This window comes from Narcine bancroftii, chromosome 1 (genome assembly GCF_036971445.1).
Source record: "Narcine bancroftii isolate sNarBan1 chromosome 1, sNarBan1.hap1, whole genome shotgun sequence".
Lineage (NCBI taxonomy): Eukaryota > Metazoa > Chordata > Chondrichthyes > Torpediniformes > Narcinidae > Narcine > Narcine bancroftii.
This window is the reverse complement of record NC_091469.1, coordinates 422593571-422621200: the sequence shown is the minus strand read 5'-3', so window position 1 is coordinate 422621200 and position 27630 is coordinate 422593571. Positions and strand designations below refer to the sequence as shown.

General features: G+C 41.3%; 1 long non-coding RNA gene across 1 annotated transcript in view; it reads left to right on the top strand.

Moving 5' to 3' along the window:
- The window catches only part of LOC138753418 (uncharacterized), a 41564-nt gene extending 14399 nt beyond the window's left edge, over positions 1-27165 (top strand). The window contains exons 3-4 of the long non-coding RNA XR_011351155.1: positions 963-1074; positions 26921-27165. This is a non-coding gene — a long non-coding RNA (uncharacterized lncRNA). The remainder of the gene's footprint in view (positions 1-962; positions 1075-26920) is intronic.
- Positions 27166-27630: the final 465 nt, after the last annotated feature.

Here is a 27630-nt window from a genome sequence, read left to right as displayed (position 1 = left end):
TGTCTGCAAACTGAAGAAATAGAAATGTTGGATTTTCCTCTGTTGAAATAGGGTTTGCAATATGTTTTATTCCACTGATTGTTTTATGTGGAAATGACAATGAGAGCTTTAACATCTGAAATGCTGCATTGCCGAGAGTGTAGCTCAGTAGATTGGTGTGCAGGCAGTTAATATATTGTAACGCACCCACTGCAGTTACAGAATAATTTTATGTCAAGCACTGCCTACAGATTTATTCTAATTAAGCAAAATATTAGCTGATATATTCAGGTACAATCTGAAAAAGAAATTCCTTTTGTTCCACTGATACACCCTGCAGTTTACTCAGTCCTGTTTCCAGCCTTTCAATATTAATATAAAGCTATGAGCTACGTTTATCTAATCTTGCTGTTAAGACATCTCAACAACACATCTATCTGTAATGTCTGCCTAAGCACCAATTAGTGAGTTTTATGATCTTTCCTCAATTCAAAATGCTTGAAATATTTTCACAGTATCTGTCATTCGATCATCTGGCTGTGATGAAAATGCATGCAAACACACAAAGCTTCACAGAGGTTCTGTCAATCAGTGCTCAAGGCACATGTACTCAAAGACACTTTTCATTCCAGCTGTTTTATTCCACATTAAAGGGACTGTCAATCTCCATCTAGGGAATGGCTTCTAGATGATGTGTCATACTTTTTGTGATCCAGTCACATTCTGTCATCTGGTTATTTGTTTTCTCCCCCTTGGTGTTAGCACTGATAGTTGAGACAGTCTTTTTATGAAATCAGACCTTAAATGACACATGTGAGTTTTAACCTGTATGATTTTTGGAATATATGATTTCTTGGTATATAAAGCCAAAAGGACATATAGAAATTATTTGAAGTAAATCAATATAGAGGCATGAATATTTTTAACCCAATTCCTTAGCACCTAATTTCATGCTCTTTTCTTCTGCATGTCTGACTCTTCAGAAGATCCTCAGGCCTTGAGAGCCCTCTGGTCTAAGGCAAGAAGATGTGAATCTGCAGGATATCTGGCCACAGAGGACATAGGCGCATGCTCAATGCTTCCTTCTGTTGACAGGTGTGTGCAAGTCCTTTCCAGCAGGGGTCTCTACTGTGACTTGGACAAGAGGTGATTTACTGTTCCTCAGCTCAGGGTAGAGTAGTCAAACTTTCCGTACTCCCAGAGGAGAAATGTAGTGAGAGCACTCACTCTGGAGCCTTTTGGTTTGCTTTGTGTGGCACATTCATTTATTAAAGGTATTTAGGACTTTTGAATTTAAGCCACCAATTTTTAATTTAGTTTTAAAACAAGTAGCATTTATCAAATTCAAGTTCATTATGATCTGATTGTACATACACAGATCGTGGTGCACAAACAAAATTACACAACATACAGTTCATAAAGACCACATAAGTAATCAAAATAAATACATATAAATATTAAGTATAATGTTCATCAATCTCACAGCATACCCCACAGGAAGATGCTATTTCTCAACCTGCCAGTCCTGATTTTGAAGCTCCTATACCTCCTTCTTGATGGTAATGGGTTAAAGATAACTGTGTGCGGAATGGAAAGGGTCTTCAATAATTCCTTGAGCCCTATTTAGGCAATCCTCTCCAGCACATAGAAAATCTTCAGGTCTCTGATAACATCTTATTGCATGCACATCAAGACTACATTGAACTGATGCCATTGTGAGCAAACACAGATTGTTATTTAGTTTTATACTTAATAATCCATTTTTTCTTTAATTTTTATAACTTTTGCCTTATTTTACAATTTCATCTGATGCCACAGAAATTAGGATGGGAACTAATTCTGTAGATGGACTGTTTCAATTAAAGCTTTTGGCAGTAACCACCATCACCTGCCATAAACATTTCCGGTCACCAAAACAAGAAACACCAGTCTTCAAACGATGCTTTTTCACACTATTCAAGTGGAAAACCAATGGATCTGGACTTGAAAGAACATTCACCCTCCTCCTTCAAGACACCAAGTAAACACACAGTGAAGCTCAACTACACCACTTTCTCTTTCCCTCTCTCTCAATCTCTCTCTCTCTCTCTCTCTTTCTCTCTCTCTCTCTCTCTCTCTCTCTCTCTCTCTCGGCAAAGGTTATATCAAGGATAATAATCAAATACTTGTGATCTTCTCTGTTACAGTTTACGTACAAATTGGCCGTCACGTTTATCTGCATAACAATGGCGAATGGAATTAAAAAGTCATTTTTTGCACTTTGGTACAAAGGAAAGAGACTTCATGATTGGAAATTTGTGCTGTCTATTCTCTATTGAATTCATTTCCTCTCCTTCTCCTTGAAGTCATGGACTACAGAATGGAACATTTTCTTGGGACTGGTTGCCCTCTATTACGTTATCTCCATGGTCATCATTCACTCTTGAGCATAGGCAGTTTATTGTTGACAGGGTGCTTTATCTTTGTCCATATCAGAGCCAAGTCTGATTAAGATGCCAGCTAATACATCTGTAGGTGCAAACTTTTACAGGAGTTAGTAAACTCGAACCAGTTTTCCTTTCTTAGCCCAAGGATGCTGACGCTTAGTATATCACAATTGAATAACAAACCTGGAATATTCCTCGCAATGTCTCAGGAAAACAGGACAAAGTTTTATCTGAAATACTCTGTGGTACTCATTGAAACATGAAAGGCCAAAACCAAAAAATCAAATAACATTCATTGAGTATTTGACTGCAAAGTGATAATTATTTATTAATCAAATAATGAGCACTATTCTTATCAGTTCAGATTTTTTCTTGGAGTGATATGTCCTCTCTAATACATGTATTAAAGGTTTCCAATTAACATGATAGGAGAGAACCAGTGAAGTGTCTTGCCCAAGCCTCAGGGCTTTCGCTCATGTGATTTACACAAATCTGAAAGAATTATGTTCAGACTTGGTGTTCTTAGCAGGGATCCTTGCTCAGAAAGAGCACATACTGCAAATCTGGGTATGAGCTGAGCATTATGTGACATTAGGCAGAGCTAATATCAAATCGAGAGTTTCTAGCTAAAATTCCAGCCAATCCAAATCTCAAAAATGTCTTTGTTTTCCAAAGATCCTTTCAAGTTAACATCAGAATGGCACCTACTCTCCACTCCCACAGAAAATTCTACACTTACATTGCTTGTTTTCTCTTCACACAAAAAAAACAAGTAAGCCACATATTAGGGAAGACCAGCACCTAAGCTGGCAGATAGAACAGAACTAAATTCTCATACTATCTTGCAACCACCTCAGACACCAGATGTTCCCATTACCTGTCTGACTATGATAATCATGATGAATCTGTTGTCATGTACACGTGTACTGAAATTCTTGTAGCAGCTGAACAGGTACTTGTAAAAAAAACAAATACCATTACAAAATAACTATAAAAAGACAACTACAGTACAGTAAAACCCTTCGAATCTAGAATTCAAGCATCTGGCAGCCTCAAGCCACCAGCAAAAAAAATTGAGAAAAATAATTAGGTAAAAATTTGAGTTTAACATTGGTGCGCCTCGCCATTAGTTCACCAATCAATGCAGCACGCAGTCTCAAGCAACCAGAAAATACACTTATCTACAAATCCCCAAAGGTGTTTTACTATACATTGTTTGAATTAAAAAGGCAATAAATATAAATAACATAGATAATAAATATTCACAAGTATCCTGATGTAAAAGTATTCCAACATCATCTATTTTATTTCATCTGTAGGTTTTAAATTTTAAGTGAATGTAACTTGCTCACTCATTCAGTCTGAGGATATGCAATGGGATGGAAGCACGTGGGTAGGAAGGGTGAGGAGGTCCTGCAAGGAGCCATCAGGGAGTTAGGTGCTAGGTTGAAGGACAGGACCTCCAGGTTTGCGAACTCATGATTGCTACCCATGCCACGTGCTAGTGAGGTTAGAAATAGGAGGATAATGCAGCTTAACATGTGGCTAAAGACATGATGCATGAGGGTGGGCTTCTGGTTTCTGGATCTTTGGGGCCGTCTTCCAGGGAAGGTGAGAACTGTTCTGATGAGATGGTCTGCATTTGAACTGGAGGAGGACTAATATCCTTGCAGAAGGTCTGCTAGTGCTGCTGCGGTAAATTTAAACTAGATTTGCAGGTGGATGGGAACCAGAGTGCCAGAGCAGATAGACGAGTGGAGGCAGGAAAAGTTGATATGAAAATTGTATGCACCATTTAGAAATCAATGGGTTGAACATGGCAGAAATGTTCTCAAATGCATCTATTTCAATGTAAGGATTATTGTAGGAAAGGCAGACAAGTGTAGAGTGTGGATTGGCATGTGAATTGGGGATTTGTGGCCATTAATGAAACTTGGTTGCAGAAGGGGCAGGACTGGCAGCTCAATGTTCCAGGCTTCTGCTGCTTTAGAGGCGATAGAATTATGGTGGAGGTGGGGAATAAAAGGGGGAGGAGTGGCATTGCTTGTCAGGGAAAATATCATAGTTGTGCTCAGGCAGGACAGACCAGTGGGCTCATCTACTGAGGCTATATGGGTGGAGCTGAGGAATGGGAAAGGCATGACCACACTCATGGGGTTGTATTATAGTCTGCCCAATAGTCAACAAGAATTGGAGAAGCAAATCTGTAGAGAGATAGCTGACAGCTGTAGGAAGCATAAAATAGAAATAGTAGGAGATTTTAATTTTCGACATATTGACTGGGTCTCATACTGTAAAAGGGCTGGATGGGTTGGAGTTTGTGAAAGTCTTAAAGAAAGTTTTCTAAATTAATATATGGAGGTTCCAACTAGAGTGAATGCAATACTGAATCTCTCATTAGGGCAAGACAGGACAGGCGACAGAAATATGTGTAGGGGAACATTTTGGTCCCTGTGATCATAATGCCATTAGTTTCAAGTTAATTACGGAGAAGGTTAGGTCTGGGCCTTAGGCTGAGATTCTAAATTGGAGAAAGGCCAATTTTGAGGAAATGATAAAGGATCTAGAAAGTGTGGATTGGGACAAGTTGTTTTCAGTCAAGAATGTGTGAGGTAAGTGGAGGATCCACAAAGGTGGAATTTTGAGAATACAGAGCATGTTCCTGTCAATATTAAAGGCAAGGTTAGCAGGCATAGGGAACCTTGGTTCTCGAGAGATATTGGGGATCTGGTTTGGAAAGTGTATAGCAGGTATAGGCAACATGGAGAAAATTAGGAATGAGGAGTATAAAAAATGCAATAAAAACCTCAAGAAATAAATCAGGAAGGCTAAAAGAAGACATAAGGCTGCTTTGGCAGACGATGTGAAAGAAAATCCTCAGGGTTTCTATAGGTATATAAAGAGCATAAGTGTGACAAAATTGATCCTATTGAAGATCAGAGTGATCTGATTTGTATGGAGCAAAAAGAGATGGGGGAGATATTAAATGTTTTTTTTTCCCATCAGTATTCACTCAGGAAATGGGCTCACAGTCATAGGAAATCAGGTGAACAAGCAGTGAGGTCATGGAACCTATACAGATTAAAGAGGAGGAAGTGCTTGCTCTCTTAAAGCAAATAAGGGTGGAAGGGTGGGCCTGACAAGATATTCCCTTGGACCTTGAGGGAGGCTAGTGTAGAAATTACAGGGGCTCTGGCAGAAATATTTAAAAAGTCCTTAGCTACAGGCTGGTGCTGGAGGATTGGAGGGTAGCTCACGTTGTTCTGTTGTTTAAAAAAAATCTCCAAAAGTAAACCTGGTAATTATAGGCTGGTGAACCTGACATCAGTAGTAGGTAAATTATTGGAAGGTGTTCTAAGAGATTGGATATACAATTATTTGGATAGTCAGGGACTGATTTGGGATAGTCCACATGGCTTTGTGCATAGTAGAATTTTTCAAAGAGGTTACCAGGAAAGTTGACAAAGGAAAGACTGTAAATGTTGTCTACATGGACTTTAATAAGGCCTTTTACAAGGTCCCACTTGGGAGTGAAACATTATCAGTAATTTGAAAGACTGGAGTTACAGAACAACAGCTTTTATTCACAATAATCGAAATGTATCCCATACTGTGACCCAGACTTTTGGGGGTAGGGTTACGGCATTGAAGCCTTTATACTGGTTCGTCAGTAGAGCCACAAGTACAGTCACAGCAAGTGGGGGGGGGGTAGGGAGGAGCCACATAAATGAGTAAACAACAGTTCACCACATTCAACCCTTGATTTTTTTTATTTTGTCCAGCAGGAGTGAAGTGGGGCAGAGATTTTTACAAGTTAAGACTGTTTGGGTTTTTTGTGCGACCAGTCTGTTGCTGGACTGTTGCTGGGACTGCTGTTGAGTCCTGGATCTTGCTGGGTGCATAGTGACTTGACTGGAGTGACTGGGGCAGGGGCGGGGCTAGGGTGCCATGATAGGCAATGTGTGTCCATGAGAGGAGAGTGTGCTGTTTGATGGTCAAATTCCTCAGAGGACCCCGCATGCGCAAAGTCCAAGATAGAGACAGTGTCCTTGCGCCATCCGGGTAGGCCATGTATGCATATTGGGGGTTTGCGTGGAGGAGATGGACCCTTTCGACCAGTGGGTCAGTTTTATGGCCCCTCACATGCATCTACAGCAGGACCGGTCCTGGGGATGTCAATCAGGATGGTAGGGTGGTCCCCGATGTGGGCTACATAGGGAAGGAGAAAATTCTTTCGTGAGGGGTTGCATTGGTGATGGTACATAGAAGCATCCTGATCAATTGGAGTAATTCGTGGAGTATCTTCTGTCAGTGAGAGACCTGTAGTCCTCTGGATTTAAAGGCAAGGAGGATGGCCTTCCACATGGTGGCGTTCTCCCGTTCCCTTGGAAGTTATAGCTGGTGGTCTTGCTGGCGATACCTCTGGCTAACAGGAATTGGCACAGCGAGCCACTCATGAACGAGGATCCCTGGTTGCTGTGGATTTATGACGGTTACCCGAACAGGGTGAAAAGGTTGCGCAGTGCCCTGATGACTGTGCTGGTGGCATTGTTTTGGCAGGGGATGGCAAAGGTGAAACATGAGTACTCATCGATGATAGTGAGGAAATATATGTTGCAGTTGGTGGAGGGGAGGGGGCTCTTGAAGTTCATGCTCAGATATTTGAAAGGCTGTGGGGCCTTTCCCAGGTGCACCCTGTCTGGTTGGTAGAATTGTGGTTTGGACTGCACGCAGACCTGGCAGTCCTTAGTCATGTCTCTGACATCCCTAATGGAGTATGGTAGATTCTGAAATTTAATGAAATGGAAAGATCTTGTGACTCCAGGGTGGCAGAGGTCACTGTGGAAGGTTTTGAGGCAGTCTATCTGTGCGTTGGCATGTTCCTTGGGACAGGGCATCTGGGGACTCATTGGGCTTCCCTGGCTAGTACAAGATGTCATAGTTATAGGTGGAGAGTTCAATCCTCCACCTCAGGATCTTGCTGTTCTTTATCTTATCCCACAGCTTGTTGTTAAACATGAATGCCACAGCCTGTTAGTCCGTGAGCAGGGTAAAATATCTGCCGGACAATGGAGGAGTGTTGGATTTCAGGGCCCTGGAGGATACGGGAAAGAAAGCCATGCCTGGTCGGCCTGCCTGGTTAAGGATGGCAGCCAATTCGAAATCGGACATGTCGTTCTCCACTTGGAATAGGGCGGATTCATCCATCCCATGGATTGTGGCGTTGGTGATGTCCTCTTTATGCGACACAAGGCTGACCGGGCCTCTCTTGTCAGGAGGAAAGATGTGGACTTTATCTGCATAATTGGGGACTCACTGGGCATAAAAGGGGAAGAATGCCAGACAACCTTTCAGGGCTTTGAGTTGAAGCTGGGGCCAATGACTCCATTCTCCACAACACAGCCAAAAATCGCCAGGCAGTAAGTGCAGAAAACATATTTGTCCTTGTTGTAGGTTAGGTTGAGGATTTTGGTGGTCCTGAGGAATTTCTGGAGGTTGGTGTCATGATCTTGCAAGTCATGGCTGCAGATTGTGACATTATCCAAGTAGAGGAAGGTGACACGCAGGTCATTTTGGTCCATCATCCAGTCCATCTTTCATGGAAGACCAGAGACTCCGTTGGTAAAACTGAAGGGGACCCTCATGCTATCGAAAAGGCATCTCATCACAAGAAATGATAGAAGCGGCCATCTGCTTCAAAAGCAGTGTACTGGCAGTCCTCCGGATGGATGGGGAGCTGGATTGTAGGTTGACTTCAAGTTTATCGTGGAGAATACATGACATTGGGTGATTTGCTTGAGCATATCCACTATGCGAGGGAGGGGGGTACACATCTAGTTGCATATAGCGGTTGATGGTCTGGCTGTAATCACTCAACATTCGGTGTTTTTCCCCCACTCATAACCACCACTACTTGAGCTCTCCATGGGCTGGTACAGGCTTCGATAATCCCCTCATTCAAGAGTCACCACACCTCAGCTTTAACGAATGCTCTGTCCCCTTCATTGTATTGCCTGCTTTTTGTGGAGACTGGCATACAGTTGGGGGTAAGGTTGGCAAACAGTGATGGGGGATTGATTCAGAGGGTGGGGAGGCTGCATGTTATCTTGGCTGGTGGAGGGGAGAGCGCAGTCGGAGGGGAGGGCGGCCAGCTTACGAATTGTGGGTTGCAGACTGTGAGGCGGGGGTGGAGGGCCGTCATGCTGCATTGTAACATTTTAAGATGGCACTGGAAGTCCAACACCAGCAGCACTGGCACACAGAGCTGTGGCATGATGAAGAGCTTAAAATCTCTGTAGGTCGTGCCCCACACGGTCAGCGTCCTGTTAGTGTAGCTGCATATCTCAACTGAGTGGGATGTTTAGGCCAGGGAGACTTTATAGTTTACAGGCTTTGCTTTATGGGAATAATGCTGCACTGTGTTGGGATGGATAAAACACTCAGCACTCCTGCTATCGAAAAGGAATCTCATCACCTGATCATTGAGCAAGATGCCCATCATTGACCGGGAGAGCTGATGTGGGCTGTTTTGATCCAGTACCACGGAGGCCAATGTTGATTTGTGGTTTGGTTCATTTGGAGCATAATGGCAGCGTCCAAGATGGCGGCCCTTGTGTTGCGGCGTGGCTGTCCCTGGAAGATTGCTGCATCCAAGATGGCGGCCCTTATCCTGCAATTTCATTAGGTCGATTGCCCCCTTTGTCCAACTTACTCTGCTCAAGTAGTCTTTGGCACAAGTGATATAGGCATCTTGGATCATGTCCTCTGTGCATTTGACGACTGACACCAGCTGAAAATAGTACATTTGTGTGGGTCCATGCAGAACCTGGAGGAACTCGTTGCTTGACTCTCCTCGTCGCTGCCTATGGGTAGCCAGCATGTTTCTGATGTTTACCTCATTGACTTTCTTGCTGTACTGATATTTCAGTATGTCCAATGCCTCCTCACATGTTGATCCATCCCTGATCATCAGGAATACTTGATGTCTGACCTAGGAGAAGAATAGGTGCAGCTTATTTACCTTTGTGGCCACGATTCTGGTGAAATTTTGCAGAAAGACTTCATAGCAGCATGGCCAAATTTCAAAGCTGTCTGAAGCTTCTGGTGATTGTGGGTCAATTTCCATCTTATCGGGCTTCAAGAGTTGTTCCATCATTGAAGTGTATCCCATGCTGTAACCCAGGCTTTTGGGGGAGGGGTTACGGCATTGAAGCTTTTATACTGCATCGTGGGTGGAGCCAAGGGGACAGTCACAGCAAGGGGGTGGAGCCAGATAAATGAGTAAACAACATTTCAGCACAGGGAGTTAGTCAGGAAGGTTCAGATGCTAGGTATTCATGATGAAGTAGTAATCTAGACAATGGTTGGACAGGAGAAGCCAGAGAGTAGTGGTGGATGATTGCTTCTGAGACTGGAGGCCTGTGACTACTGGTGTTCCTCAGAGATCGATGCTGGGACTATTGTTGTTAGTCATCCATCTCAATGATCTGGATGATAATGTGGTAAATTGGATCAGCAAGTTTGCAGATGACACTAAGATTGGAGGCTTTGTGGACAGCGAAAAAGATTTTCAAAGCTTGCAGAGGAATCTGCACCAACTGGAAAAATGGGCTGAAAAATGGCAGATGGAATTTAATGCAGACAAGTGTGAGGTGTTACATTTTCGAAGGACAAACAAAGAAAGGACATACATGATAAATGGTAGGGCACTAAGGAGTGTGGTAGAACAGAGGGACCTTAGAATACAGATATAGAATTCCCTGAAAGTGGTACCACAGGAGGAAAGGATTGTAAAGACACCTTTTGGCATACTGGCCTTCATAAATCAAAGTATTGAGTATAGGAGTTGGGATGTTATGGGATGTTGTATAAGACATTGGTGAGGCCAAATTTGAAATATTGTGTGCAGTTTTGGTCACTGCAGGAACGATATCAATAAGATGGAAAGTGTACAGAGAAGATTTTCTAGGAAGTTGCCCTGACTTTAGGAATTGAGTTACAGAGAAAGGTTATATAGGATAGGACTTCATTCTCTGGATGTAGAAGAATGAGGGGAGATTTGATCAGGTATTTAAAATTATGAAGTGGATACCCACTGAGGGTAGGTGATATACAAACCAAAGGACATGAGCTAGGAGTGAAAGTGGAAAAGTTTAGGGGGAACATGAGAGTGTTGGGAATGTGGAACGAGCTGCTAGCTAAAGTGGTGAATGCAGGCACAATTTTAATATTTAAGAATAATTTGGACAAGTACATGGATGGGAAAGGTATGGAGAGCAATGGACTAGGTGCAAGTCAATGGGACAAAGCAAAAAAAAACTGTTCTGCTTGGATTAGAAGGGTCAATAGGCCTGTTCTGTGCTGTAGTGTTCTATGGTTCTATTGTATGGTTCATTTGATTGCATCAGCATTAGTGTCTAATTAATGAGAATAAAATTAAATTGGACTTAACAAAGCTCAGTATTATTTTAAACAAATCACAAGTATACATAAATTAAGCAGTGGTATAATATGAAGTTCTGGACTATTCAAGGTCATTGTTAATAACTTGTGTGACTGGTAAAATAATTCTTCTCATCAGCATTCCATCCTATTGATCTTGTGCTTCTTCACTGTCTGCTGTATAATAAAGCTTCCACCAGGGCTAGGAAAAGAGTTTGTTACCACATTTATCATTTTTCTACATGCACAAACAGTTAGGAAAACATGAGCACATTGCAAGATTCAGAAGTATACAAATATAGGGAGTTCTTGCTCATGTAATTACAAATTGGTGATTTGGTGAGAGGGCCAAGTAGGAACACATTTATGTTTCATGTATTACAGGATGGACATAGATGCCAGAAATTAGTGTTTCCTTGATTTCAGGAATTCAGACATGCTTATGTTTTTTGTCAAATATTAATAGGAAAAAAAATCGAGCAGCACCTTCTACATGAGTACAGGAGTTGGAACGTCATGGTGCATTTGCATGGGAGACTTGGAGTATAGTGCTCTGTGTTGGTCACCCTGCTATAGGAAGGATATAATTAAATGAGAAAGTGTGCAGGGAAGATTCATGAGAAGTTTGGTGGGACTGGGAGGCTTGAATTATTAGGAGAGGCTGGATCAGCTGGGATTTTTCTTCTTGTGGCGTAAGGAGGTTTAGGGGGAGGGGAGCCTTATAGAGGTTTAAAAAATCATAAGGGGCATAGATAAGGTAAATAGTATAGCTCTTTATCAGAGTAGGTAAATCTAAAATGAGAGGGCATAGATTTAAGTTGAGAGAAAAATATTTAAAAGGAACCTGAGAGGCACTTTTTTTATACAGAGGAAGATGGGTATATGGAACAAGCTGCCAGATGTGGTAGAAACAGGGATAACGGTAAAGTTCAAAAGATATTTAGACAGGTACATGAACAGAAAAGGTTTAGAGGGATATGGGCAGTATGGAAACAAAAGGGACAAGCTTGGTTGGCACAGACAAGTTGGGCTGATGGCTTGTTTCCATGATGATGGACTTCATACTCGCCCTATGATAAACATATTTATCACAAAACAGTCTGAAGACATTATCTTTTTGTCAAAGATATCCCAACTATAGCTTCTTCATCCTCTCTTTTTTAGCAAGCTTTACTTACTCTTCTACTTTGTTCTTAGTTACACAAAGAGAGAAAGCAGGCGTGATTTTGTGCTGCTATTTGGAAGTGCATTCGCATTTCCATCTCATAAGCTGTTAGCTATTAGTGTACCTCTGGGCACCTCCCTTCATTAATTTAAGGCCTGTTTATAAAACCATACATTTTCAGTTGCTTCTTGTTGAATTAAGTTTCAAACTATGGAACTTTGGATGCTCACATGGTTCAGAGTGACCTCTCCCCTTGTCTAATTTTTCTTCTGTCATCTACTCTGGCTTCTTATTGTTGCCAATTTGTTTGGTGCCTCAAGCTCAGGTTCTGTGACCAAGATCCTTGGAACTTGTTACCACCACCCTTGGGTCCAGTCTCAATTCAGATTCCTTGCTTCCTCCCAGTTGAATTTCTGATCTGTGATGCAAATGCAATAATAATTTTGCCTTCCCACTGCAACACACAGAGGTAATATCAAGGCACAGGGTCTAGACCAGCCATTCCCAGCAGGGGGCTATATGGTCCAGTGGGGGCCACAGCACATTTAACGGGGAGGGGGCCATGGACTGAATTCATAAAGTTTTTTTGGGTTTTTTTAATGTAGTCAGTAGGAGAGAAGCACAGAAGAAACCAACTAAACTTGACTACTTCTTAGGCATTGGGGGCCATAAATTTTGCACAGAGTTCTAAAGGGGCCACAGTTAAAAAAGGTTGAGAAAGGCAGGTCTAGACCATTGCTGTCACTGACCTGAGATAATTCTTTTCATTGAGGATCGGATCTCCCTGACAGTGAGATAATTTTTTGACTAGACACTCGTGGTGGAGAACAATGTCGATTGTCAGCACAGTATGTTGTCCTGCATGCCACCATTTATATTAATTGTCATTCAGTACCAGTATGATCATGTGGTAAAGTTAGGCAAATATGATTACATCATGTTCAATAAACCAAGGTATTCATGGTGAAGTATTGAACTGGATTCAACAATGGCTGGATGGGAGAAACCAGAAAATAGTGATGGAAGATTGCTTCTCAGACTGGAGGCCTTTGACTACTGGTGTGCCTCAGGAATCAGTACTGGGACTATTGGTAAGTGTCATCTATATCAATGATCTGGATAATAATGTGGTAAATTGGATCAGCAAGTTTGCAGATGGAGGCATTCTAGACACCAAAGAAGGTTTTCAAAGTTGGACCAATTGGAAAAATGGGATGAAAAATGGCAGATGGAGTTTTAATGTAGATAAATGTGAGGTGTTGCATTTTGGAAGGACAAACCAAGAAAGGACATATACGGTAAATGGTAGGGCACTGAGGAGTGTGGTAGAACAGAGGAACCTCAGAATACAGGTACATAATTCCCTGAAAGTGGTGCCTCAGGAGGAGAGGATTGTAAAGAGAGTTTTTTTGCATACTGGCCTTCATAAATCAAAGTTTTGAGTACAGGAGATGGGATGTTATGTTAAATTTGAATAAGACATTGGTGAGGCTAAATTGAGAATATTTTGTGCAGTTTTGATCACCAAACTATAGAAAAGATATCAATAAAATGGAAAGAGTGCAGAGAAGATATTTTAGGATGTTGCCTGGACTTCAGGAACTGAGTACAGGGAAAGATTAAACAGGTTAGAACTATATTCCGTGGAATGTTGAAGAATGAGGGGAGATTTGTTAGAGGTATTTAAAATTATGAGGGGGATAGACAGAGTAAATGTAGATAGGCTTTTTCCACTGAGGCAGGTGAGATACAAACAAGAGGACATGGGTTAAAGGTGAAAGGGGAAAATTTTAGGGCAAACATGAAGGGGAACTTTACACAGAGAGTGGCGGGAGTATGGAACAAGCTTAAGTGGTAAATGCGGGCTCAATTTTAATATTTAAGAAGAGTTTGGTCAGGTACATGGTTGGCAGAAGTATGGAGGGCTATGGGCTGGGTGCAGGTCAGTGGAACTAGGGAAAAAAATGGTATGGCACAGACTAGAGTGGCTGAGGTGGCCCATTTCTGTGCTTAAATTGTTCTACAGTTCTATGGTTCACAATCAGTTTGGGTGTAACAAGTTTAATTTTTTTTAAACTTCATTTTATGTTCTTATGTTGTACCTGGACATTTAAATGTTGCTGATTTCCATTGATAAACAACAGTGAAAGGAATTCTGAATTTTTAATCTTTTTTTATGCCATGCATATTTCATCTAGTTTCTGTTAAATCTTTTATCTGTGTCACTCCTTAGGTACTGGTGGCATTGAGCATTTGCCCACCATGACATTTTGGGGTGATGTACACAAGGAGATAATTAGAAGTGTACAATCCATTTTCCTCAGCTAATCCATCAATGAATTTGCAAAGTTTATTTAATTTCTGTCAAAAATTCCACATGCAGCTGGTTGCAGTTCCTTTTTGAGCTGTACTTGGGGGTGGGGACAGGTACGGAGCAGATTTTGGGAATTTCCTGTTAAAGTGGCAAAAATATGTAAGCCTGCTCAATCATTATGCTGTTGGATTCATGGAATAGATTTAAAAAAATGATAATTTAAAGATGATGATTTCAGAGGAGTCACTTGCTGAAGACTTTGAAGAGTTTGTTCTAAAATTTGTTCTAGGGTGGCACGATTGGCGTAGCGGTTAGCTCAACACCTTTACAGTGCCAGCAATCAGGACTGGACTGGGGTTCAAGTCCCGCGCTGTCCGTAAAGAGCTTGTATGTTCTTGCTGCTGTGTCTGCGAAAATTTTCTCCAGGGGCTCCAGTTTCCTCCCACCTTTCAAAATGTAACAGGGGTATAGGTTAATGGTGTGTAAATTGGATGACACAGATTCGTGGGCCAAAATGGCCTGTTACTGTGCTGTATATATAAATTAAAAAAAAGGAAAACAGACATGTGTTGAACTTTGTCATAGAATATGCATCTCACTCCATGACATGGTTCGTACCCATATTGAACCTGATCCCTTAAACTTGCCATCTCTTGAGACCTCTCTACTTCCATCCTCTTAATTAGTTGTCTAAATTACTTCCACCCACATCCATGCCCAATTTCACTGCTGTAATAAAGCACTCTTGCCACAATGTTACCTTCTGACATTTTGTCCATAAAAGTACTTTGGCAGCTGTTCATCCACTCAGTTATTCTTTACATTCACCCTTGATAAATGGCAGCGTTGCCAGAGCTGCTCTAATGACACCACTGCCACTGGTGTGGATCCATGAAGAGTAAAGAGGGGAGATACAGTGCTTCCAAGGGGTCCAACCACCCAGTCAACTGCTGTCATCTCTGCACAGGTTTTGACCAGCCTGTTAAAAGAGCCGATGGTTGTTTTATTTAAAATCCCGCGACCGTGGGGTCTGCGCCCAAGATGGCGGCACCTCTAATTGGCAGCAGCCATAAGGGGTTACAGACTCCAGGGGAAAGGAGGACTGGCACAGGGCTCCAGAAAATGGGGAGACCACCCCCTGCTGAGAAGATGCGGAGGAGACAGTGACCATGGCAGGAGACCAGTTAGGGGCTCTGAGGCTGAAATACCCATGCATTTAGTGGGCTGCTGGCAACTCAAGGTGAGGAACCCATGAAAGCTGTGGGCTGCTGAAGACTTGCTATCGGGGGACTCGCGCCAGGCTGTGGACTGGTGAACACTGGCTTGAAACTGGCTGAATGGATACCATGTATTGGAACCAGGATGCAAAGAGATGCCGAAGGCGCTGCGGTGGGGTTCCTGATCATGTCAAAAGTTTGGATCTGGAGCTCAGGTTGCCACTGGTTTTGATTGGACTCTGTGTTGCTGTGGAGGTTGCAGGAGTACTGGAGGTGAATCCATGGACTCAAGATGACCCTAAGGGGACTCTCCTCTGCTTCTCTTTCTCTAACTGTAAGAGGCAGTTCAGACAATTTCTGCTGATGGCAAATCAGTCTGCCTTACAGCAGGCAAAAGCAATTCCATGTTATATGACACAGTTTTATTACATGACAATAAATTGAATCTTGAATCTTGATGATTTTATTCCCAGTAAAGCACCTTTTCACTTCTCCTCCTCTTAATATTCCTAATGGTAATGCCAGCATCTTCACTCTTAATGTCCAGGAAAACTAAATTAATACACAAAGTCGTTAACTGTCTTTTTGCCATTTACTGACAGATCTTGTTATCCTTGCTTGTTCCACATTTATTTCCCACTCATATAGTGAGAATTACTAACAAAGCTTTCTCTTCCTCCTTGTACTGATATCTTAGGAGTTCTCCAAATGAGAGCCATAAACCCTGAGAGCTGAGAAGCAGGCCCTATGGCCCACTGAGTCCATGCTTTCAGCCACTTTATACTAACCCTGCACACCTAATATTTAAAATTTCCATTATGCCCCTCCTCCACCTGTCTGAAGACTCCATCACGGCAACATAAAGGGGCTAATCAACCTATAGCTTACGTACATTTGGGACAAGGGAGGAAAGTGGACCATTTGGTGGAAGAAGAGTCTGACAGATTCAGAGGTCAGAAATGAACCCATGTCTCTGGTGCTGTGAGATCATAGTGCTACCAGCAGCATTACTGTGGTGCACTTTGATCCTTCACCTTCTCCTACCTTTCATCTATATGCTGCCCTGATGGAGCTGCTAATCAAACATGAAACCTGATGCTGCATGGAGACAGGCATTATCAAGTACTTGTTGACCACCAACTTTCTCAAACACATCAGTCTCTCAGAAGGCTTGTAAAATGCGTATTTTCCAATTAAGACTGAAACCAAAGTCATAAACACCCACTACCTACTCCATTCTCTTATCATTGATCCCATCACTCTTCTTAACCACTGCCATAGGATGAAATAAATATTTATAACCTTCCCAGTGTGACTGAACTTTAATTGAGATTGTGATCCTATTCTTTCTCCAACACAAACGCTACTTTTTCAAGTCAAGTCAAGATTATTGGCAACTGATTCTACAAGTTCAACCCAACAAAACAGTGTTTTCTGGTCTTCAGTGTAAAACATGCAGACACACAACCAGACATAACACACACAAATACAAACAAAACACATGGAGAACAAGTATTTAATTTAAACAAGTAAATAAATAAATATTGTTTTGTATGTATGAGAATCTCGAATGGTTAGTGTGAGCGATTCCTTTGCCCATGGGAAGAAGCTATTCCTCAGCCTGGTGCTGGCTCTAATACTCCTATATCTCTTCCCCGAAAGAAAGAGTTGAAGGGGTCCTCAATAATTTTAATGATTCCAGTAGATCACGTCGATGAGGAGGAGGGAGGCTCATGTGATCCTCCCTGCTGCTCTTGTGCTTCTGTGGATTGACCTCTGATCCATTTCTTTGCAGCAACCATACCACACTGTGATGGACTGGCCAGGATGCTCCCAATAGAGCTCCTATCGAAATTTGACATAATGGTGGCTAATAGCCTTGCCCACTAGTCTTCTCAGGAAGTGAAGTAGCTGTTGCGTCTTCCTGACATATGAGGCGATGTTGAGTGTCCACAATAGGCCATTCATGGTCCTCCTGAAGTCCACAATTATCTCCTTTGTTCTTTACACATTGAGACTCAGATTATTACTCTAGCACCATTTCACAAGATTTTCCACCTCTTCTCTGTAGTGCAACTCATCATTGTTGCTGATGAGACCAACTACTGTTGTGAGTGAAACTCGAAATCTGCAGTCGCTGACTTTCAAATGCTGGAGGAACTCAGCCGGTCTTTTCAGAGTCTATAGGAGACAAAGATATATTGCCAATGTTTTGGGCCTGGGCTCTTCTTCAAGGAATAAACAGAATGAGCCAGAAGCAGGAAATTTCAGAAAATCTCAGAATTCAGACAATGCTGGCTGGGGAAGGAATCCAGACCATCAAAAGATTTCAATTGGATATGATAAGGGACAAGGGAAGAATTTATCATGTTTGTGCGAAAGCAGATGGAATGGAGAAACAGAGATAGGGAAAGGCGACAGGAGAAAAAGTGGAGGCAGGGGAGTTAATGAAAGCCAGAGAAGTTGATATTAATGCCATCCAGTAAGAAGGTGCCCAGTCAGAAGATGAGGTGTTGTTCCTCCAAATTGTGGTGGTCTCAGTTTGGCAGTGCATGAGACCATGGACAGACATGTCAGCAAGTGAATGGGATGGAGAATTGAAATGGGTGGCCACTGGGAGATCTATGAGATTTTGAAAGACAGAGCTGAGGTTCTTAACAAAGTGATCTCCCAGTCTTTGTCCTGTCTCTCCAATGTAGAGGAGACCACAACGAGAGCACTGTATGCAGTAGATGACACCCACAGGTTCACAAGTGAAATGTTGCTTCAATTGGAAGGACTGTTTGGGGCCCCAAATGGTGGTGAGGGAGGAGGTGTGGAGCATCTCCTGTAGTCACAGGGGTAGGTTCCAAGAGGTAGATTGGTGGGGAGGGAGGAGTGGACAAGGGAGTAATGTAGGGAGTCACGGAGAGGAGAGGAGAGGGAAATATGTGTCTAGTGGTGGGATCATGTAGTAGAAATGGTGAATGTGTTGGATCATCTCTGATGATCTGGCATGGAAGTTCTTATCCTGGGTGCAGATGCAATGGAGACAGAGGAATTGAGAGAATGGAATGGAATACCTACAGGGGACAGGGTGGGAAGAGATGTACTTCAGGTAGCTGTGGGAGTTGGTAGGTTTATAGAAGATGACACTGTTGTGTAATTTGCAAACATGATGACCCTATTGGAGTTGGATCTGGTGATGCATTTGTAGGTCAGTAGCACGAATAAGAGTGGGTTGAGCATGCAGCCCTGAGGTAGACCAGTGCTCAGCATGACGGTGCTCGACATTCTGCTACCGACCCGGTCAGACTGTGGACTTTCTGTTACAAAGTCCAGGATTCAGTTATAGAGAGGGATATTGAATCCCAGCAAGATAGCTTCTCCATCAGCCTCTGGGAATGATCATGTTAAATGCTGAGCTGAAGTCAATGAACAGCAACCTGGCATATGAGATGTCATTCTCTAGGCAGGCTAGGACAGAGTGAAGTGACAAGGCTATATCATCAAATGTAGAATGGTTTCTTCTAGAGGCAAATTGAAATGGGTCCAGCATCTCTGGGAGGTGTGCTTTGATGCGTCCATCACCAGACGTTCAAATCACTTCATAATGGTGGAGGTCAGTGCCACAGGGCAGTAGTCATTGAGGCCTGTTATTGTTGTTCACTTAGATACTGAGATGATGGTGGCTGTCTTGAACCTTGGGGAAATGATGGACTGCTGCAGTGAAGTGCTGAGTATATATGTGAAGACCTCTGTCAATTGGTATGCGCAGTCATTCATTACCTGACCAGGTATGTTATCTGGCCCCTCCACCTTAGATAAGGTTCTCCTCACCTCAGCTGTGGCTATGCAGGGGCTGATGCATCGTGGGACACAGAGCTTTCTTTGGCATTATTCTGTTCTTCTTATCAAACCATTCATAGAAGATGTTCAGTCTGTCCAGAAGGCAGGCGCAATTTTCCATAACTTGCAAGATTGACTTGTGATCTGTTATAGAGTTGATCACTTGCCACATGTGCCTCATGTAGATGGTGTTGCTCATCTGTCTTTGGATCATTTGTGCATACCTCCCTGCTTTGCCTTCCTGATTGCACCGAAGAGTTCAGCCCTGGCTGATCTTAGTGCCATGCTATCCCCTGTCCTGAAGGCAGCATTACAAGCTCTGAGAAGGGCCCAGACCTCAGCATCCAACCATGGTTTCTGGTTGGCCCTGGTTGTGAAGTACTTGATCTCAGTGACATCCTCAATGCCCTTGCTAATGTAGCCAGTCACTGAGCTTGTGTACTCCTCTATGTTTACACAATGATTGTAGGTGGCTGCCTCCCTGAAACAGCCCCAGTCCATTGTCTCAAAGCTGTCTTGCAGCGTTGGTTTCCCGCACCCCCCCTGCCCCCACCCCCGGCCATGTCCTGAGGTCCCTGTGAAATGACCAAGTTTGCTTTGCCAGCAGTCTGTACTCTGGGGTTATGTGATCCAAGTAACCAAGGTGAGGGCGAGGTTCAGCCTTTAACGCACCAGGGATGTTGGGGTACAGCCGATCCTGGGTGTTTTTCCTTCTAATGGCCAATTTCACATACTGTAAGACCATTTTCAGACTGGCATGATTGAAGTTCCCAGTAACAATCATGACACATTCAGAGTGTGGGAAGTCTGGGCTTCGCAGATGGCACAATAAAGTTCATTCATGGTTTCACCTTCAGGCAGTACATAGACTGTGGCAAACAGCATGGGGAATATGTGACCTTTTTTTTGACCTCTACCTTATCCTGTTCACTGCCGAGGTCCAGTCATTGTTTGTCTTCTCTAAATTTGACAATTCCAGTCAACTGACAAATTAATTTTCATGAAATTCATCATTCATAAATATAAATTCAGAATTTTCTTGAACTATACTTACTAATCAACTTTAACTCTTGGTCCATTCTTATGATATAAAATTTTCATTTTTGTATTTGCACTCTGACCTTGCAGTGTATATCTCGAAACCTTTTGTTGCCTTGTAACCCCCACTAAAAATGCTGCGTTCTCCAAGCTCAGTCTTTTTGCCTCCCTTCAAGGCCCATGACAACTGATATGTGTGCATTCAGCCATCCATTCCTTAACCTTACTATCTTCCATCTATCTCTCCTTTAGAACACTCCTTAAAGCTTATTTGTGCCCACTTAACATTTCCACTTCTGGTCTGGTATTAATTTTTCTCTGATTAATCTCGCGTGATGTGACTTTGGACATTTTGCTCCATTACTGTTGATATATGAATGGCAGTTGTCATCTTTACATCAGCTGGTATTAATGTCAGCATGAAAGACAGCGTGCTTGGAGGACCAGAGATAAAGGTTTTGCTCCCTCAGAGAAAATACTATCAGAAAAGCTTAAGCTTTCAAATTTCACATGACTTCAGGATGACTTAGAGCCAACTCACTGAACTGACAGCATGAAGGACATGTTACTCTTCAGATCAGTAATAGATGCAATGTGGCGACTTGGAAATGCATTTGACAATAAATAATGCCTTCCTTAATGCCTTCTTTCATGCCATAAGACTATTTGGATGAACGAGTGGAACAATTGAATAATACTCTGAAGTAAGTGCTTGATAATTTATTGGAGGTAGGTTTGCCAGAAATAAAGTACTGATGACAAACATTTAATGGCAATGTTGGACCTAATAATTTAACAGGCCAATTGTTACTGCAGTGATCGAACCTTTGATTAACCAGACATTTAATCCTTCAAATGAATTCCTTCTCAAATATATTTAAAATGAAAATGGTGTGATGTTCCATGTATCTTCAAAAATGGTACAAGTAGCACATTCCTGAGTTTAGCATGTGGAGTCGCTGAGAAGAATTGCAACCAAATATATCGGTGAATTAAATGACCAGGTTTTGCACTATAATGACTGTGGAACTGTCAGGCTTCACCATCCTCCCATTGTGCAACTGATGGTAAGTATAGTATTCTGTACATGTGTGCTTAAAAACACAGAAATCCTGAAGATGCTGTCAGTCAGACATGGTTCTTTCACAGAGAGCTGTTAATATCCTTATAGATGGAATTTTTTTGAATTAATTGAATTGATGAGAGATTCAGTTTTATGCATGTGTTACCACTGTAAAAACCCTTAAATAATATTAAGCTCTTTTGCATGAGTTTTATTTAAAATATTAAAGAAATATTAAACTACATTTACAATAGAAGAGGCTCACTAGTCCTGAGAAAAATAATTTTATGATAAGTGTACACATTTTTTTCCATTAGAAAATGAAATTAAATTAATCTTTATGAAGTTTCAACTTTTACATTAATCCCATGTATATCTTCAAATTAACATTTCACTTTCTGTAAAATCATAAAACAATGAACTAATAAACCTGCTTGCTACTTGTTAGTAAAAAGACAAAAATGCTGGAGGAATTCAGCAGGTCACACAGCATCTATAGGAAGTAAATATAGGTCACCAATGTCTTGGACCTGAGCCCTGCTTCACGTGTTTGGGACTACTTCCATTTGATTAGCTACACAATTTGCTGGATGAGGTCATCATCACTGGATACTTTGAGGCCCTCTATAGCTGACTCCCATATGAGGTTAACCATGGCAAAACTATGCTCTGTACTACAAAGAACTTTGTGGCAACCTCCTTTGAGGTAACTGTGGTCACTCAATGTAAAAAAGCAGGCACTGTGTGTTATATTATTGCTTAAATTGTTTGGGAATTTGTGGTAAGGATGACATATGCTATGAAATGCAAATCGTTAGAAATATATGCTGCTTATAAAAATGACAGTGCCTCACCCATTTCCTATTTTTTTGAAGGATATATTTGCAGAGAAAATAAGAATAGAGGTAGCCTTAGGAAGTTAATAATGAATACTTAGCAACATAAGGGGCCTTTTCACAATGAACTTTATTTCCTAAAATGCTGCACAATATCCCCTGACTAGAAAAGTCTGCAGTCTCATGCATATGGATAATAAACAATTTTTAGATAATTTTAAAATATAGCATTTATATTTTCTTTGTTTTTCTCCATTGTCCCTGTTTTGCTCCTTCAATCCAATAATTTTTTTCCAATATATCTCTTTCTGTAATTATTTATATCTATTGTACCTCTGCTTCTTTCTTAATCTTTAAATCTCATTTGTTGAGATAAATTGTTATTCCCCTCAGTCACAGAGGTCCCAGGTGTCTTATTGTTTTTTTCCTGTCTTGTTATCTGTTCACAATTCCAGCAATTTGTTGCATAAAAGTAGTTAGAGTCGACAGACAAAGCTCAATTAATGGGGCTCACCATGTGGTGTCCTATCCAGCAAAACATGGCCAAATTTAGCCTTTGAGCTCACAATGAATGCTATGAAGTGCTACCTGATCGGCCAGACTGACATGTTAAACACTGCAATAAATGCAATTTTGACAAAAATTGCTCTGGTACATTTATGATTATGTTTAGGAATCCCTGACTTGCCAAACATGACATACTTTAAAATTAAAGTAACCTACTTTAATCAGTTAGTAAAAGTGAATTTTGGCAATTTCTTGCAGTTGATCCCAGACACACTTTCCTATTGAATAATTTCAGGAGAACATATTTGCTAATCTTCAAGAATTATTTCCTTTCCAGTGAAACAATAAGATATAGGAAATAGACAATAGACAATAGGAGCTGGAGTAGGCCCTTTGGCCCGTTGAGCCAGCACCGCCATTTTACAGATCATGGCTGATCACTACCATCAGTACCCCTTTCCAGCCTTATCCCCATAAACCTTAACTCCTTTGCCCACTAGAGTCTTATCTAACTCTCTTTTGAACATAATCAGCGAATCTGCCTCTACCACCCTCTGTGGCAGAGCATTCCACAGATTCACACTTCTCTGGGTAAAAAAATGTTTTCTCATCTCCGTCCTAAAGGGCCTACCCTGTATTCTTAAACTATGCCCTCTAGTCCTCGTCTCCCCCATCATTGGGAACAAGTAATCCGATTTCACCCTGTCTATCCCCCTGATAATTTTGTATACCTCAATCATGTCCCCCCTCATCCTTCTAAACTCCATCAGATACAAGTCCAGTTTTTCTAGCCTTTCAGCATATGTCAACCCTGCCATCCCTGGAACTAACCTTGTAAATCTGTGCTGCACACCCTCTATAGCTAGTATGCCCTTCCTCAAAATTGGAGACCAGAACTGGACGCAATACTCCAGGTGGGGTCTCACCAGGGCCCTGTACAACTGCAGAAGGGCGTCTCTGTTCCTATACTCCAATCCCCTCTTTATGAAAGCCAACATGCCATTAGCCTTCTTCACAGCTTTCTGAACCTGCATGCTAGTCTTCAGTGACCGGTGAACAAGTACTCCCAGATCCATTTGCTCCTCCCCACAATAGTAGGCAAAGGAGAAAATAACAGGGGAAGACTATCTGGGTAAGGCATCCTAGTTAATAATGGGCAAACTGTCCACATTGGAGTTCTCATGGAGCAAAGGCAATCATAAATAATAAGATGGAATACATTATTATGGCCATTATGGTACTAGATTCCTAACCCCTAATAATGGGCAAACTGTCCACATTAGAGTTCTCATGTAGCAAAGGCAAACATAAATAATAAGATGGAACACATTATTATGGCCATTATGGTACTAGATTCCTAACCCCTAATAAATCAATATTACAATTTAAGAATTTGAAGAGTTTAAAATATGGATTAAAATTTGGCCTTCAGTACAAATGAAAATATATTGGTTGTAAAATCATTTTAATTGCCAACATATTTTTGGGAAGGGAGCCTTTTGCCCTACAATCTCTGATCTATATGACATTTGTATCTTCCTTCTGAAATGGCTGAACAAATCACTTAATTCTAACAAATTTTTGTTAATTCTAACAAACATGAGCAACCAAGGAGAGAAAACAAGTGCCATTTTGCCAGTGAAAACCAAATCTTATGACAAAAAGGTAAAACCTAGCTCAATTTTATTATCTATCATGGAAGGCTAGTTAGGAAGGTGCAGTCTTTAGGTATAAATTTTAAGATAGTCAAATGGATTGAACATTGGCTGAAAGGGAGAGGCCAGAGAGTGGTAGTGGATAATTGTCTGTCATGTTGGAGGCCGGTGACCAGTGGTGTGCCTCAAGGATCTGTATTGGGCCCATTGTTGTTCGTTATATACATTAATGATCTAGATGATGGGGTGGTGAATTGGATTAGTAAATATGCAGACGATACTAAGATAGGTGGAATAGTGGATAATGAAGAAGGTTTTCAAGGATTGCAGAGGGATTTGGGCTGCTTAGAAAAGTGGGCTGAAAAATGGCAGATGGAATTTAATGCTGAGTGTGAGGTGCTTCATTTTGGTAAGAAGAATCAGAATAGGACATATGTGGTAAATGGGAGAGCATTGAGGAATACAGAAGAGCAGAAAGATTTAGGAGTAACGGTACATCGTTCCCTGAAGGTAGAAACTCACGTGAATAGGGTGGTGAAGAAGGCTTTTAGTATGCTGGCCTTTATCAATCATTGCATGGAATATAGGAGTTGGGAGGTGATGTTGAGATTGTATAAGACGTTGGTGCGGCCTAATTTGGAGTTATGTGTGCAGTTCTGGTCGCCTAATTATAGGAAGGATATAAACAGAGTGGAGAGAGTGCAGAGAAGGTTTACCAGAATGTTGCCTGGGTTTAAGCATCTGGAGTATGGGGAGAGATTGGACAGATTGGGTCTTTATTCTTTGGAGCGTAGAAGGTTGAGAGGGGATTTGATAGAAGTATTTAAGATTATGAAAGGGATAGACAGAATGGATGTGGATAGACTATTTCCGTTAAGAGGAGGAAAGATTAAAACAAGAGGACATGAGTTAAGAATTAAGGGGCAGAGGTTTAGAGGTAACATGAGGGGGAACTTCTTTACTCAGAGAGTGGTAGCTGTGTGGAATGATCTTCAGGGAGAAATAGTGGCGGCGGAGTCAATTGTATTATTTAAGAAAAGGTTGGACAGTATATGGATGAGAAGAAGATGGAGGGTTATGGGCATTGTGCAGGGAGGTGGGACTAGAAAGGGGTGTTTGGTTCGGTGCGGACTAGAAGGGCCTAATGGCCTGTTTCCGTGCTGTAATTGTTATGTTATGTTATGTTATAAACAAGCTCTTATACCTGCAGGATAAAGTCTATGTGCCATCCTATGAGGGGATGATTTCATTGACACTTCACTTCCTGTTAGGAATAATTATAGCTAGTTTACTCAACATCCACTTAAGTGTACATAGCTACTAATAGAGTGTCAAAGAACATTTTAGAAATTATTAGAAAAATTAAAATAAAATAATATAGTTAAAATGTTTAAAATTCAAAATAATAAATTAATTTAAACATTTCATCTAAGTTATAAGAATGTAAATTATTTGAGAAACTTCATCTCCATTGAAATGAATTCAAATCACTTATCTTGGGCCAGATCAGGGAGCAGATTTCCCAGCAAAAGGAGGTTTTCCTTCACTGCCAGACCTCTGAAGAATGTGACTTTAGAGCAATTAGAATGACAACAGTGGTCATATCTGTGGAAGCTCAATACAGACACAGCCAGTGGAGCTGCTGTCTCATTGTTCCAGGATTCCAGGTTGAATCCTGATGCTTGCAGTCTGTGCAGAGTTTGGATGTCATCTCGATGACTGTGAGAGTTCCTCTGGATGGTCAGGTTTCTTCCCACATCCCAAAGACATGAGTTGGTAGGTTATTTGGTCACTGTATATTACCCCAAGTATGAAGTTGTGTGGTTGACTCAAGGGGGAGTGTAGGTTACAAAGGAAACTTGTAGAGTAGTGAGTAGTGAATGTTTGGAATTCTCTAACCAGGGAAGTGGTTGAGGCTGCCTCATTAAACATATTTAAAATTCGGTTAGATAAATTTTTACATGATAGAGGAATTAGGGGATATGGGGAGAAGGCAGATAGGTGGAGTTAGGTCATAAATTAGATCAGCCATGATCGTATTGAATGGCGGAGCAGGCTCGATGGGCCATTTTTGGCCTACTCCTGTTCCTACTTCCATGTTCCTATGTTGTGGTAATGGGATTGTTTTGTGGGGCAGCATAGACTTGTTGGGCCAAAATGGCCTTCTATGTTGTAAGAATACATTTCACATTAATATAATCTTCCCAATTATGGAGGTAAATGTTAATGGCTTCATACAGAACTGCTGACATTTTTATAGAAATTTCAGGCTGTTAACATATAATTTGACAGAGGTGATATTGGCAAGTTCGTGGCTTTGCTGAAAAATTCAAACACCTAAAAAATAATAAAGCCAGTTTCATAAGGAAAGTCTATTCACTGAAGAGCAATTGATTTGAAGAAGTAACTACCAAGGAGATAACATATAACTTGCTCTCATTTGCTTTCAGAATCATCAGGAATACAAGTCGAGAAGCCAATGTGAACTCTGGGACTCCTGTTGGTTCCTCTGATCTTCATGAACAAATGCCTAATATGTCCCTCTTGCAAGTGAAACTCCATGCTGGAAACAAAGTTCATAATGTTATCCCTTGAAGTATGTTCAATATATAATTTGATGCTTTTTTGAAGAGCGAAGGGATTGATTTCATGAGATGAATGGTTGAGCCCTCTATAATAAAAAAAATGAAATATTTCTATGGACTAAATGGTACTTTCCTGGCCTCAGAAATACATTTTCTGTATGCAGAAAACCACAATGTGGTTTTAAAACAAATGCTTACAATGGTACAAATTATTGCATGCTTTAGTGGCCACTAGATTTGATTAAAATCCTCTAATGCTATTTTAGTACATTATCAATTTTGTGCTCCTCTTTGCAAAAGTACAGCCTGCCAGAGAGAGTAATATCTGCAGTACTGTTGAAACAAATTGAAAAAATACACCTATTTCAGTGCGTGGAGAGTGACACAATTTCCCCCCCCAACAGCAATGAAAGGGTTAAATGCAAGAAAATAGTATTGTCTTTGTGACTTCCATTTACTCACGCTGTAAACATAAAAGCGACACTTTTGTAGTGAGATTGTGTTTTCTTTAGGTGCCCTGCCCATCACATTTCATTTCTGTAAAATAAACATAAGCTGCTCTGCACGACACAATA